The 14,412-nt window shown below is 36.3% G+C and overlaps 1 long non-coding RNA gene and 1 pseudogene across 1 annotated transcript in view; both read left to right on the forward strand.

Moving 5' to 3' along the window:
• The window catches only part of LOC146400378 (uncharacterized), a 444,118-nt gene that overhangs the window by 301,643 nt on the left and 128,063 nt on the right, over window positions 1–14,412 (forward strand). The window lies entirely within an intron of this gene.
• On the forward strand, window positions 9,863–11,337 carry LOC110262072 (elongation factor 1-alpha 1 pseudogene; annotated as a pseudogene).

Below are 14,412 nucleotides of genomic sequence, written 5' to 3' on the forward strand. Positions count from 1 at the left end.
TGTATAATATATGTATATAGATAATATATTGTCTATATACATATAAAATATACATATATGTATATATTTTATATGTGTGTATATGTATTATATATGTATACACATATACATAATATCTAATGGAATGTTGCTCAGCCAAAAATAAGAATAAAATCCTATCACTTGCAAAACATGGATGGACCTGGAGTATATTATGTTAAGTGGAATAAGTCAAACAGAAAAAAAGCAAATATCATATGACTTCATTTTACATGGAATCTAAAAAACAAAACAAATGAACAAACATAACTAAATAGAAACAGAGTCATAGATACAGATAACAAAAAGTGGTTGCTGAGGGCAGGAGAATGGGGAGATGGGAGAAATAGGTGAGGAGGTTAAGAGATACAAACTTCCAGCTACAAAATAAATGTCATGTGTGTGAAATATACAGTATAGGGAATATGGTCAATAAATATATACTGACTTTATGTGGTGACAGAAGGTTGTAATAAGATTTATCATGATGATCACTGAATTATATGGAAATATCAAAACACTGTATCATGCACCAGGAACTGACATAGGATTTCTGTTAATTATGTTTTAAAAGCAAATAGACTCAAAACAAAATCATATTTGTAGTTACCATAGGCCAGAGGTAGGTGGAGAGGCAGCTGGATGAAAGTGGTCAAAAGGTACAAAATTCTGGTTATACGATAAACACCACATGAGGGATGTAATGAACAGTATGAGATATATAACATATCTATTATATGTGAAAGTTTCAAATAGAGTCAATCCTAAGTGTTCTCATTATGAGGAAATTTTGTTTTTTTTATTTTGTGTCTATAAGAGATGATGGATGTTTACTTAAGTGGTAATCACTTTGTGATATATTTAAGTCAAATATTTTTGCTGTATACTCTAAAGTTATACAGTGCTCATTGTTAATTATATAACAATAAATCTGGACAGAAAAAAAAATTTAGGAGCCCTTCTAAAAAAATAACATTCTAAAACAAAGATCATAGGTAAATGTAAAGTCTGCTTGTAAAATTTAAAACCACAGTGGAAGATCTTTAGGTTTTAAAGTATTAAATATTGGATTTACTTAGTGATAATAGAAGACATTTTCACATATTAAGATATGAGGAAGACTTTCTGGCCTATCAAAGATTTAACTTTAACTTTAGGCTAACACAAACAGCCTGTTTGTGTCCTATTAAACATGCGCTGTACCTTTGCTTTTACCTTTAAAGTAAAGAATGCATTTAAAAACCAAAATGGAGTAACTATGGTTCAGGCATTCAAAATAGAGCTGAGTGATCCTCGTGGATGCATTTTCAGACACTTTACTGTATTACAAAAAACTTAAATTTTCTGAACTCTGTCAGACTCAAGGACACCACCAGCCATTCTAAAAATAGTATCTGCTAGCACCTGCCAGCTGCAAACATGGTCTCAAGGTCTCACCTTATAACTATGCAGCCATTTCGGACCCAACAAATCCTTGCTCAACAAGCACCTTTAAATCCTGTCAGTTTAAATTATAATTCTTGACAGACAACTTATGTAATTTTGCAGTTTTTGCCTTCATAAGCCTCCCAATTTTGTAGTTGAGCAGAAAACAATTCAAGTGCTTCTTTAATCTGTGTCTACTAGCCGAAAAAGTATGGCTCAAATAAAACTATTTTTTATTCCTATTCTAGATTATTTAGTGATTATTTCTTTTAACAGTGATATTTTAGGTAATTAAAAATATTCCTAGCTACCTGTATTTCTGTGATATTTTGTAATAAAATAGTTCTGCAATCAGACAAGGTAATATTTTCCATTAGAAGTAGTACTTCCCTCATGGAATTCTTCTAAATATTAAATGAGCTCATGTTCATAAAAATACTAAATAGATAAGAGGCATCTCTTAGAAAACAATAGTGAATAGCAGTAAAAATATATGGACTATCTGGTTACAGAGACTTGAGTTCAAACCCAAATTTTGCATCTTCCTGTTGTGTTACCTTGGGCTAGTGATTTAATCCTTCTCAATTTATTGTCCCATTGGTAAAGTGAGTATAACAGCAGAACTAGAGACTCTCATCCTGAGTGAAGTAAGTCGGAAAGAGAAAGACAAATACCACATGATATCACTTATATCTGGAATCTAATATACAGCACAAATGAATCTTTCCACGGAAAAGAAAATCATGGACTTGAAGAATAGACTTGGGTTGCCAAGGGGGAGGGAGTGGGGTGGATTGGGAGCTTGGGGTTAACAGATGCAAACTCTTGCCTTTGGAATGGATTAGCAATGAGATCCTGCTGTGTAGCACTGACCATAGGTCTGGTCACTTGTGATGGAGCATGATAATGTGAGAAAAAAGAATGTGTACATGTATTTGTAACTGGGTCACCATGTTGTACAGTTGGAAAAAAAATTGTATTGGGGAAATAACAATTAAAAAAAATTTAATGTAGAAAAAAGGTAAAAACAAAAACAATCCATGTTACAAGGTTTGGCGAAGTTTAAATAAATTTTCTTGGAACAGTGCTTGATTTGGCTGAACTATTTAATAATCAGTAAAGATTAGTTTGATAGAATTTCTTCCAGAATGATAGAATTGCATTGTGGCCTCAGTCCCTCACCTGCCAAAGCAAAGCATGTTACAAATTTATTAAAATGAAAATACATTTTCAGAGAAAGAGAGAGAGCCCATGCACGCAGCAGCCTCCCCATGAGTAAAAGAGGACCCACCTTGCTTTACAGTTGCTTTTATAGCTCCAGGCAGTGGACCTGAGTGGGGACCGGATTTCTTCTGCCACTGGCCCACTAATTTCTCCTGCCCTGGCCCCCAATGCTGTGCATGAGGGCTAGGTGTTGTTTGATCTCCATATGAGGCATATTTGATCTTCTGTTTGGACTAGGGAAAGATAGCTTGTTTGCAAGGGTCACAGGTTATATAGAGGTCGGGTGAGGAATGGGCCACATTCATTTGCTAGTAGGAAGTGAGCTGCCCAGCTTGCTTAAGGTGGGGAAGGGGCATTACAATGAGACGTGGCCAGAGTCTTTTGGGTTTAATCTCCTTGGAGGGGACTTGAAGCCTGTAACAGTTTTCTTTCAAATACTGGAGATAAGAAATGAAAACCAAGAATATAAAAAAAAAAGTATAAGTATATATGTAACTGAGTCACTTTGCTAGAGAGCACAAATTGATACACCATTGTAAATCAACTAAAATTTTAAAAATGTTAAAAGAAACTGGAGTTCACGTCCTGGCTCAGTGGTTAACAAATCTGACTAGGAACCGTGAGGTTGCAGCTTTGATCCCTGGCCTTGCTCAGTGGGTTAAGGATCCGGCGTTGCCGTGAGCTGTGGTGTAGGCTGCAGATGCGGCTTGCATCCCAAGTTGCTGTGGCTCTGGCTTAGGCCAGCAACTACAGCACCGAATCCCGATTCGACCCCTAGCCTGGGAACCTCCATGTGCCGCGGGAGCAGCCCTAGAAAAGACAAAAAAAAAAAAAAAAAGAAAAGAAACAAAAGCATCTCCACCAATTATCTAGTTCACCTCAAAATAAACAAGAAACTTTGTAAATTATTTTGTGACATGACAAGCACTATCTCATAAGATCTATAAACCCTATAATATACGAAATGGGATTAATTTAAGTCTACTTCCGTCTAATTGTCTATCCACTTTATTTTTGACATAATATTCCTATTATCTAGTCATCAGATGTGTTAATTTACACAAGCAATATTTCAAAGATTCCATGAATGAATCCAAAGTTTTTGAAGGCGAAGACTTGTCGCATTTGGTTACTTCATAGTCAGGTAAAGAGAAATTGCCTATGTGGAAATTTAAGTTAAACATACAGCAAACTGTTACTTGCTTTGCAGAAAACAGTGGGAAGACATGTATTAAAACAAATACAATATTCCTTCAAAGATATTTTCCACATGCAAGTACTCTCATATGTATTTATAAGTTATAAAAGCCGTGACGGTGTCTATTGATTCTGTTACTGATGAACTGAACGACTCGTTTAATAATGAAAGAATAGTTGGGGAATTTAGTATTTTCCTGAAGCAGAATTACACCTTTTCGTTGTTATTTCTGTTTGATTTTTCCCTTTGAGACATCATAGATCCAGGAAAAACATCAACTATATGTAACAAACATTTTTGTAAGAAACAATGCAAAATGTGATGCATTCTGTTATTTATTTATTCAGTACTATTCTAGTTTTTATAAAATGTCATCTGCAGCCTATTAAATTGATTTCATAAACCAATAACATATCTTTTTTTTTATTAATAATCCTGAGGTCTGACTATGTCAGTGTGTTTAAGAGGCTTCCAACTAAGAGATGTGTCTACAGCCTTGAATTCCTCTTGTAATCTGGATATTCATTTATTTATTCATTCCCCTTAGACATTACTGAATAGCTCACCTTCTTTCTTCACCAAAAACCCAGTATCGGTATTATATATCAATTATACTGTTACAGCAGGTAGATAGACAGTTATAAGCAGAGAAAAGAGGGCATAGGGCCAGATGGCAGGAAACCATGTGTCATGCCCATAGCAGGGTCTGATACGGATGGAGTAGACCCAGGTAGTTGTAGACGTCCTTGTTTTAAAGGGACCATATTTAAAGAAGAAAACTTAGGGGACATTGGGAGATCTCTGTAAGAAAATAAATTGCTCAAAAAGGCAGGTTTGCTTCTTTAGTAGAGCCTTAAGAATTGCCTCAGGTCATTGGGTGGGGATGGGATTGGGCCTGCATTCATATTCAGACCAAGGGCAAGAGTTTGAGGACCACCCTTCTGCAGATTTGAATAGGTCTGACCAGATACTAAGGAGGAGGTACTACTCCTAGAAAGTAAGAGGTGGGCTTTTCCAACCCCAACTCCGTTTGGATGATAAAACTGTAGCCCATGGATCCTCAGGGCAGAGCTTCCTTGCCTGCCCACTTGCATCTCTCACAAGTGTCCTATCCTAATAAATCTATTTCTTGCATGTCACTTTGTTTGTCTCTCGCTGAATTCCTTCTGCACAGAGACATGAAGAACCTGAACCTCAGTGAGTCCAGACACAGGGTGAGTAATTCTAATTTAAAACCTAGGGTTCAAGTCCCAATCTGTGTTCTGGCTAGGTTCAGGTCATTAATACTGTCAGTTTCAGGTCCATGGGCAGACAAAGAAAAGCAAGAACCTCCAAACTGACAAAAAAAAAAAAAAAGAAAAAGAAAAACACGCATTTTGGGGTGATAAATGGAGGCAGACAAAAAGTGGAAAAGGGCTGACTCTCCAGCATCCAAATGTAAGCTGTTGCTCATTATACCCTCATTACAATAAAATTATAATAAAATTAGCTGTGCAGAATAGAAGTACCCAACATGTAGGTCACCATGAGACTTTGATCAAAGCTAAATAAGGACAAAAATCCCTCCTCCCTTTGGGAAGGTAGAGCTGGAATGAAAATTAAGGAATATAACCCCTAGAATATTCTTCCCAGTGAATATTCCACCCATGCGATTGATTTCTCCTTAAAACCAGCTTGCTAGAGAAACTCAAGGCAACTGCTAGCCTCTCTGTCTGCCTCTCTTTAAAAGGTGTATTTCTCACTTCAATAAATCCTCTCTTTTCTTTCTCACTTTCTGTCCTGTTTTCTGAACTCCTTCTGCATTGAGACAAGAACCTTCACTTCAGGAACAGTATCTCAGTAAATCTAGTGGGGGGAGGAAAATAGTTAAAACTTTGAAAATATAAGTTGAAATAACCCAGGTTATTTTCTTCATTAGGGGAAAGTGAGAAAAAGTTTAAAAATACTCCAGTATATTTTATTGTGTAGAAAGAGACACAGAGCTTGAATTTTCTCTTCTGGAGTAAAGCAAGCTAGAATATAGTCTGTGTTGGGAAAGAGACTGTAGGGCACCTCATTTTTCTTGAGTCATGGAATCAGAAACTTCTGTAGGGCCTCAGGGCAGAAGAAGGGTCCATTAAGTCATCTCTCTCTTTTGTTTCCTTAGCTGAACCCTGAGGTGTTTGGTTTGATATTAACAAAACATTGACATTTATCATTTGCTTAAAATTGTCAATTTGTTTAATTAGCATTTAGCACAATGGTGTGTATATAGAGGAATTCCTGTTGTGGTTTAGTGGGGTAAGAACCCCACTAGTATCAATGAAGATGTCGGTTCAATCCCTGGCCTCCCTCAGTAGGTTAAGGATCAATCCAGCATTGGTGCAAGCTGCAGTGTAAGTTACAAGTATACTTTCTCAAGAATTCTTTCTAATAAGAATTTAATTGGTTTAAAATGCACCACATAATATAGATTTTATCATTTTTAACTCATATGATACCATCCGTCTAATTTGAATGATACGTATTGATTATCAGTGTGGTTGAATCACTGTAGAAGCCAAAAAAGGCTAACATTAGACAGTGAATGTTCTTTGCTAACAATGTATTTGTTTTTATTTTCCTTTAGTATAGACAAGTAAACTTGTCATTATATTAATATTCTATTATAAAATACAGGAAATACCCTAGTTTCCTTATTGGAGATATCAGAGAAGCATAGCGTAATTTTGTAGTATTACTCATTTTTATTTTGTTCATTTTAACACTGTTTTTATTCACTTTTATCTGTTGCAGAAATGGAATTTACATATTGCATAGTCTGAAATAAAATTAGAGGTGATATTTTTATTTTGTTCTCAAATCAAAATATTCATGTTGCTATCTTTTGGAATTCCCATTGTGGCTCAGTAGGTTATGATTCCAACTAGTATCCATGAGGATGTGGGTTCAGTCCCTGGCCTCACTACTCAGTGGGTTAAGGATTGAATGTTGCCATGCGCAACATGGTGTAGGCTTGGATCCTGCATTGCTGTGGCTGTGTCGTAGGCTGGCAGCCATACCTCGGATTCAAACCCTAGCCTGGGAACTGCCATATGACTCAGGTGTGGCCCTAAAAAGCAAAAAAAATCATGTTGCTATATTTTTATAAACGTTTTATAAAATTATTTTCTTTGCTGGGTACTGATATAGTCCAAGAATAAAATAGGAAAGGAGGCAATGCAAAAATTTAGTGTTGTTATTATTTCTCCCATCATTTCAATTCCTAAATTCAATTACCAAAACAAATGAATCCATGTAAATTTCTAAGATAATGAAACATGGCTTCCTCTCAGTATCACAATTGACTATTATAAAACTATTAAAATACAAGAATATATAGATAGCCATGTGCTTGGAACTTGTTTTATAATTGGACACTCTTGTTAATTAAAGTTTGAAAAATGTACCCATTGTTATACTTGCTGTTTCTTTTAAGCACCTGGACATATCTGTCTTTATATTCCACAACTGCTTTGATACTCAATTTCTTTCTTCTTTCTACATTTCCAGTGAACATAGATGCTATTTTGTTTGATTCTATTTTGCTGAAGCTTTTAGCACAGGAACAAACTTATAGCGGGCAAGAGGGTATGAATCATTCTAACCACTCATTGATTTCTCATTGTGGATCCATGTAACAGAATTATTACTGTTATAGGCATGCTGGAATCTTTTATATATCCATCTAAAATAAATTCAATGTATTTTTAAAAATCTGTACATCTTAGAATATTGGAGTATTTAAATGACTAAATATGCAGTTTTAATAAGTAATAGCAACTGCATGATACACAAGTATTTGAAGATTAAATGAAGGAATAAATGAATGCCTGAAAGCAGTATCACTATGTGTTTCTTATTGCTGTTGTTAACAAGTTTCCACAAACTGAATGGTTTAAAATAATACAAATTCATTATCTTATGTTTGAGAAAGTCAGAATTCATAAGTGAGTCATTTTGAGTTAAAATCAAGATATTGACACATCTAAATTTTTTCTAGAGTCTCTGTGGGACAGTTTGTTTCTTTGTATCTTGCAGCATCTAGAGGCTGCCTGTATTCCGCGATGCGTGGTTCTACTCCTTTGTCTTCAGTGTTACCAAAGTCAGTCTTTCTCACGCTTCCATTTTTCCAGTTCTCTTTCTCATCTCACTGGGATAATATAATTTCTTTATTTTAAAGTCAGTTGAGGAATTCTCTTGTGGCTCGTTGGGCTAAGGACCCAGCATTGTTCTGCAGCAACTCTGGTTGCTGCTCTGGTACAGGTTCAATCCCAAACTCAGGGACTTTGTCATGCTGTGGGTGTGGCTAAAAAAATTAAGTTAGTTGACTAGCACCTGAATTCCATTTACAACAACTTTAATTTCTTCCTTTGCATGTAACCTATTTACAAATTCCAGGAATTAGGACATGGAAATCTTTGGGAGAGTCATTATTTTGCCCACTATACTCTGATGCTATGTAATTAACCTAAAAAGGAGATAGCTCTGGTAAGGAAGGCTTTTGTAGATTGAAAATTTTAGGCTATATTTAAAATGGAAACAAAGAATTTTAGCAAGAGAAACATCAATTCAATTTGTTCTTTTAAAATATTGCTTGTTTGCACTGTGCAATTAATAGAAGGAGTTTAGTGGCTTTTCTGATAAATTTCATGAAAGACATGAGTAAAAGAAAAAGTAATAGGTATTTAAATAAAACTTTGGACTTCCACTTAAGTAGCTTAGTAACCTTCGAAAATTCTGTGTAAGTTCCCTAAAATGTAAATTGAGGATAACAGGAGTAGCAGATTCTTAGTTTTTGTTTTTATCTTGTTTTCTAATAAAGCTAAGACATTTCATACAAAGGAGCTAAAGTGTTAGTACATGAATCCTTTAATAAATATTAGTTTACTAATAATTGTTTTAGAAATAGAACTTATTGAATGGCTGAATATGGTTTTAAAACAAATATCGATAATGACTTCCAAGTTTGTGAAAATTAAAGCTTTTTTTAATGGTAGAGACTGGAATTGGAGCATATGTTTTTCAGGTAATCCAAGCATAAGCATTCACTTCTTTATCTGATGAACACACATTTCTTTAGGGAAATCCAACATTTCTATGTTGAGGAATGGTTCTCATGTAACCATTATTGCTCAAATGTGGGTTTGGAATTGGAGAAACAATATATGTTTACTTATGGAGTTCCTGTTGTGGCTCAGAGGTAACGAACCCGACTAGTATCCACAAGGACATGGGTCAGTGGGTTAAGGATCCAATGTTGCCATTATCTCTGTTGTAAGGCCACAGACATGGCTCAAATCCCATGTTGCTGTGGCTGTGGCTGTGGCTAGGCCACCAGCTACAGCTCCAATTCAGCCCCTAGCCTGGGAACTTCCATATGCCACAGGTGCAGCCCTAAAGAGCCAAAAAAAAAAAAAAAATTGGCTTATGCCAATTCTGTCTTTCTTCATAGAGAAGATACTATTGTTTGTAATAATGTACCATTATTTTTGTACCACTGAGAACAAATAATAAAAGTTGCCGATAGATATCTGATATGCAATCAATCTAAAAATGAATTACCTTTTTGATATTAAAAATAGGAAAGAAATTTACAGCTCAAAATCAATATAATAGAGTTAACTACTTTTGACAACTTGTGGGGAGATTAAATCATCTAGGTAAGCAGTACAGAGTGAAAAATGAAGGTCCTAGAGAAATATGACATGTAAGAGAAAAGGTTGAGGAATGAGAGATGAATAAATAGAAGTTATGGGTATAGTCAGTTCCTCTTTGAAGCTTAACTGTCAATGGGACAGAGCTGGGAGGGAATATGGTGTGTGGTGAATCTTCCTTTCCTTTCTTTTTCTCAACATGGGAGCAATTAGCACATGTTTGAATATTGCAGATTGATTAAAAGGACTATGGGGCTTTTTCACAATGGATTTGCTACCATAACACAGGTGCCATGAAAACCACTAAGACATCTAAGGCAAAATGGGAAAGGAAAAGCCCCATACCAACATTGTGGTCATTGGACATATAGACTCAGTTAAGTCCACTACCATCTGAACTGCAAATGTGCGTTAACAAAAGAACTATTAAAAAATTTGAGAGGGAGCCTGCTGAGATGGGTCTTGGACTAACTGAACGCTTAAAGTGAGCTTGGTATCATTCCTAGATACCTCCCTGTGAAAATTTGAGACCAGCAAGTATTATGTGATCATCATTAATGCCCCAGGACACAGAGACTTTTTCAAAATCATGATTATAGGCACATCTCAGGCTGACTGATCCCTGTCCTGATTGTGCTGGTGGTATTGGTGAATTTGAAGCAGGTATCTCCAAGAATGGGAAGACTTGTGAGCATGCCCCTCTGGCTTACCCACTCATGTGAAAAGACCAATTTTTGGTGTTAACAAGATGGATCCCCTAAGCTACCCTGCAGCCAGAGAGATATGAGGACATTTTTAAGGAAGTCAAAACATAATTAAGAAAATTGGCTACAACTCCAACACAGTAATATTTGTGCCAGTTTATAGTTGGAATGTTTATAAATGCTGGAGCCAAGTGTTATCATGTTTTGGGTCAAGGAATAAATAGCCACCCGCTAAGATGATAATGTCTGCGGAAGTATGCTGCATGCAAGGCTGGAGTGCATGCTGCCACAAACTTAGCTAATTGTCAAGATTTTGTGTCTGCTCTTCTAGGACATCTGTAAAATTGGTGGTATCAGTGGCCATCCATGTGAGCTGAGTGGAGACTGGTGTTCTCAAACCCAGCATGATAGTCACCTTTGCTCTAATCAAAGTTATAACTGAAGTAGTCTGTTGAAATGCACCATGAATCTGTGAGTAAAACTCTTCCTGGAGGCAACATGGCATCAATGTCCAGAAAGTGTCTGTCAAAGATGTCCATTGTGGCAGTGTTCTTTGTGAAACCAAAAAGGACCCACCAACGGAAACGGCTGGCTTCATAGCTCAGGTGATTGTCCTGAACAATGATCCAGGACAAATCGGTGCTGGATATTTATCTATGCTGGATTTTTACGACAGTTAAATTGCTTGCAAGTTCGCTGAGCTGAATGAGGAGATTGATTATTGTTCTGTGAAAAAGCTGAAAGATGAACTCTGAATTCTTGAAATCTGGTGATTCTGCCACCATTGATATGGTCCTTGGTAAGCCCATGTGCATGGAGGGCTTCTTTGACCATCCTCCTCTGGGCATTGTATTGCTTGTGACATGAGACATGGTTAATGTGGGTGGCATCAAAGCAGAGGACAAGAAGGCAGCTGGAACTGATAAGGTCAGCAAGTCTTCTCAGAAGGCAAAACAAATATTATCCCCAATACCTGCCCCTCTGGTCTTAATCAGTAGTAGAAGGATGGTCTTATAACTCTTCGTCTTAGTTGGCCATTTAAGTTTAGTAGTAAAAGATTGGTTAATGATAACAATGCATCATAAAATCTTCAGAAGGAAAGGAGAATATCTTGTGGACCATGTTTGTGTGGGGGTGGGAGCAATAATTTTAGGTTATTGGTTTTTAAAATTAATACACTTTAATAGAAAAAAATGGAGCCAAAGTTTGTCACAGAATTTTGAGACTCATTAAAACAAGTATTATGAAGAAACTGTGTCTTCTTTTGGTCCATATTGTAAACTCCTACAGTCTTACTTAGTTAAAAGACTTCAATACGTGTTTCTGAAAACTTATTTCTGGTGTTCCATCTGCTGTATCTTCAGAATTTGGTAATTCTGAGTTAGTATTTTTTTTTTTCTGCATAAAGATTTCATTTTTTTACCTTGTCCAAGAGGGAGGAGTCACCTGTTTAAGTCTCTTGGTATGTCATAGGTTAGGACAGATAAGCAAAGGATAGCTTTGTTTATATGTAAGCTGACTTATAAGAAGGCCAAATTGTGTAATATTAAAGTTTATGTGGTTCATTTACATTTCCGTATAAGTATGTCAACATAGAGTAAACCTATTAGTATAATGCTAGGTTTTAATGTTCCAATTATTGGAATGTGCATTCTCACATTTGAGAATATTGAAGTAGTTTAAAAGAACTTACATGGTGTCACTTAAATGGTTTTGAGCACTGTCCTTCTAGAGTGAATTGTATCTAGATTCTAGAAAAAGAAAATACACTGGAAGTTGAAAAAAAAAAAGGACTAGGGGAGAAGAAAATGTGAATTACATAAAAGAATGGAGAATAATAAACAATATCCCATAGAAAGCCAGAGAGAAGAGGATGGTAGAGGCAATTCTGCCACTAACAAGAGGGAAGGAAAGAGTACCTGAAGAGACAAAGAAAAGAGACTGAAGCAGGAGGATGGGGGGTTCCATCGAATGGCTTGAAATGAGTCAGCGAAAGATGTGGCAAGGTCATCCTCAGAGAATGGTGGGGCAGAGATAAGGTTGAGGGGTTCTGTTAAACTATATGAAAATCATTGTAGCAAAGAGTGAATGAATGAATTCAGTGAGACAAATGTACTATCATGGACAAGTGGAAACTGGAAATGTTGAATTTGGTGATAAATGACACTTACCTCGTAATATCATTATGAAGATTAACTGTTTGGCCTGGCATATAGTAAGTGCAGGTATTATTAATATTATCATGTAATAAATTCCAGATTATAAAATATTCTTCAGTGGCCTTAAGCTACTTTAATGCAAAGAAGAGCTGAGTTTATTTTGGAAAAAATAGCAGTGATTTTAGATAATTTACCTAAGAAGGAAAATGATTCTGGATATTAGAATTCAAGCAAGGCAAAGAGAAAAGCAGAGGTGAGAGTATAAGTGTCACTTTGTCTACGATGATGAACATGAACATACTTAGGCTAGTACAGGCATTGGTTGGACAGGTGAATTGTAAGTGATGTGCTAAAATCATAATAAACCATAGACTCTCCACAGGAGGCCAGTGGGTGGAAATGCTAACGTTACAAATACAGCGTCAAAGTGGTAGAGTTTAATAAGAAGTTGGAGGAATAATAGCCATTTGGCAGAAACATGGGTACTGTGAGAATTTAGCAATGTCTAATAGCTCATTTGAATTTTGATACCCAGGAGAAAGAGGAAGAGGGGTTAAATGGAGCACTTCATATCTAACCATAGATAGCTTCATATCATGTTCATTCCTTTAGACAACAAACAAATAAACAAACACTTTTAGTCAATTTGCTGACCAACGAACTAGTCCTAGGAATGGAGTGAAGGACAGAAATGGCACATCTTTTTTTCTTCAGTCATCTGCCACATTAGTGAGAAAAAGAGGCTGGAAGAATGGCCATATCAGCCACGAAGGAGACATGCCCTTTTTGCGGGGGATGGGGACTTTTATAGGGCCACACTTGTGGTATATGGAAGTTCCCAGGCTAGGGGTCAAATTGGAGATGCAGCTCCTGGCCTACACCACAGCCATAGCAATGTCTGCAACCTACACCACAGCTCACGGCAAAGCTGGACCCTTAACCCACTGTGCAAGGCCAAAGATTGAACCCACATCATCACGGATACTAGTCAGGTTGGATACCACTGAGCCACAACAGAAACTCCCAACATGCAGTATTTTTTGAGGCCACAAAAAGTCATATCATGAGTCCCTTTGAGACTTACAGGGTGCAGTAGATGTCAGCCAAGCACAGACCTCAGGAATAATGTCTTAGGGATTGGAAACACCTATGCAATGGCCATGAACAGAACAGAATGCAGTATGTTTATAGAATTAAAAGATATTTTGACCAGAGTGTTGACAGGGAAAGGAATGAGTGTTTAAAGATGAGGCTGTTGATGTAGGCAGGGGTGAAATGGCATTAAGTGTTTCAGGTTTGGTAAGAACTTTGGCTTTTAAACTAAAACCAATAAGAAGTATATTACACATGGACGATATATGATGAAGTTTCCCGTAAAAAATGTATGTCACACCTGCTGCATTGCAGAGTACCCTGTGTGCAGGTGACACAAACACTACAGAAGTATAGTCAAGAAGTTGTGGAGAGCAAGAAAAGAGGATAAAGTAAGTGTGCATGCATATTTATGTGTGTGGTGTGAATATACATATACACCTACACATGGGAAATAATTCTGTCTCTGTATTTCTCTTTCTCTTTCTGTCTCCCTTGTTTCTTTCTCCCAAACGCAATATAGGCAATAACATGGTAATGAATTGGAGGTCAGAGAATGGATTAAAATGGAAACAAATTACATATTGCAGACATAACATGTAACTGGAAGCACAGCAATATATACATTTACCCATAGTAAGTAGAATAAAACTAAAACCAATATTCAACTAAAGAATGTTTAAGTATTTTTGAAAATGTAAAGGGCAGTTCTACACAGTTTGATATTCAAATCTAAGGAAAATCCTACCACAAATATGTGAAAAACTTGACAGTTTCTGCGAAAGAGGTAAAAATGAAGTAGCTATAAAGTGTACCTTATATCGAGAGAGACGCTCTTCAGTCTCAATTGAAAAATAAAATGATTTAATCAAACATGGCTATAGAGAACATGGATTTGTTAAAATACAGTTAGTTGG

This window comes from Sus scrofa, chromosome 8 (genome assembly GCF_054392235.1).
Source record: "Sus scrofa isolate SSC_HxYL_T2T_F1_AM1 chromosome 8, Sscrofa_HxYL_maternal_Yorkshire_Landrace_v2.0, whole genome shotgun sequence".
NCBI classification, from domain to species: domain Eukaryota; kingdom Metazoa; phylum Chordata; class Mammalia; order Artiodactyla; family Suidae; genus Sus; species Sus scrofa.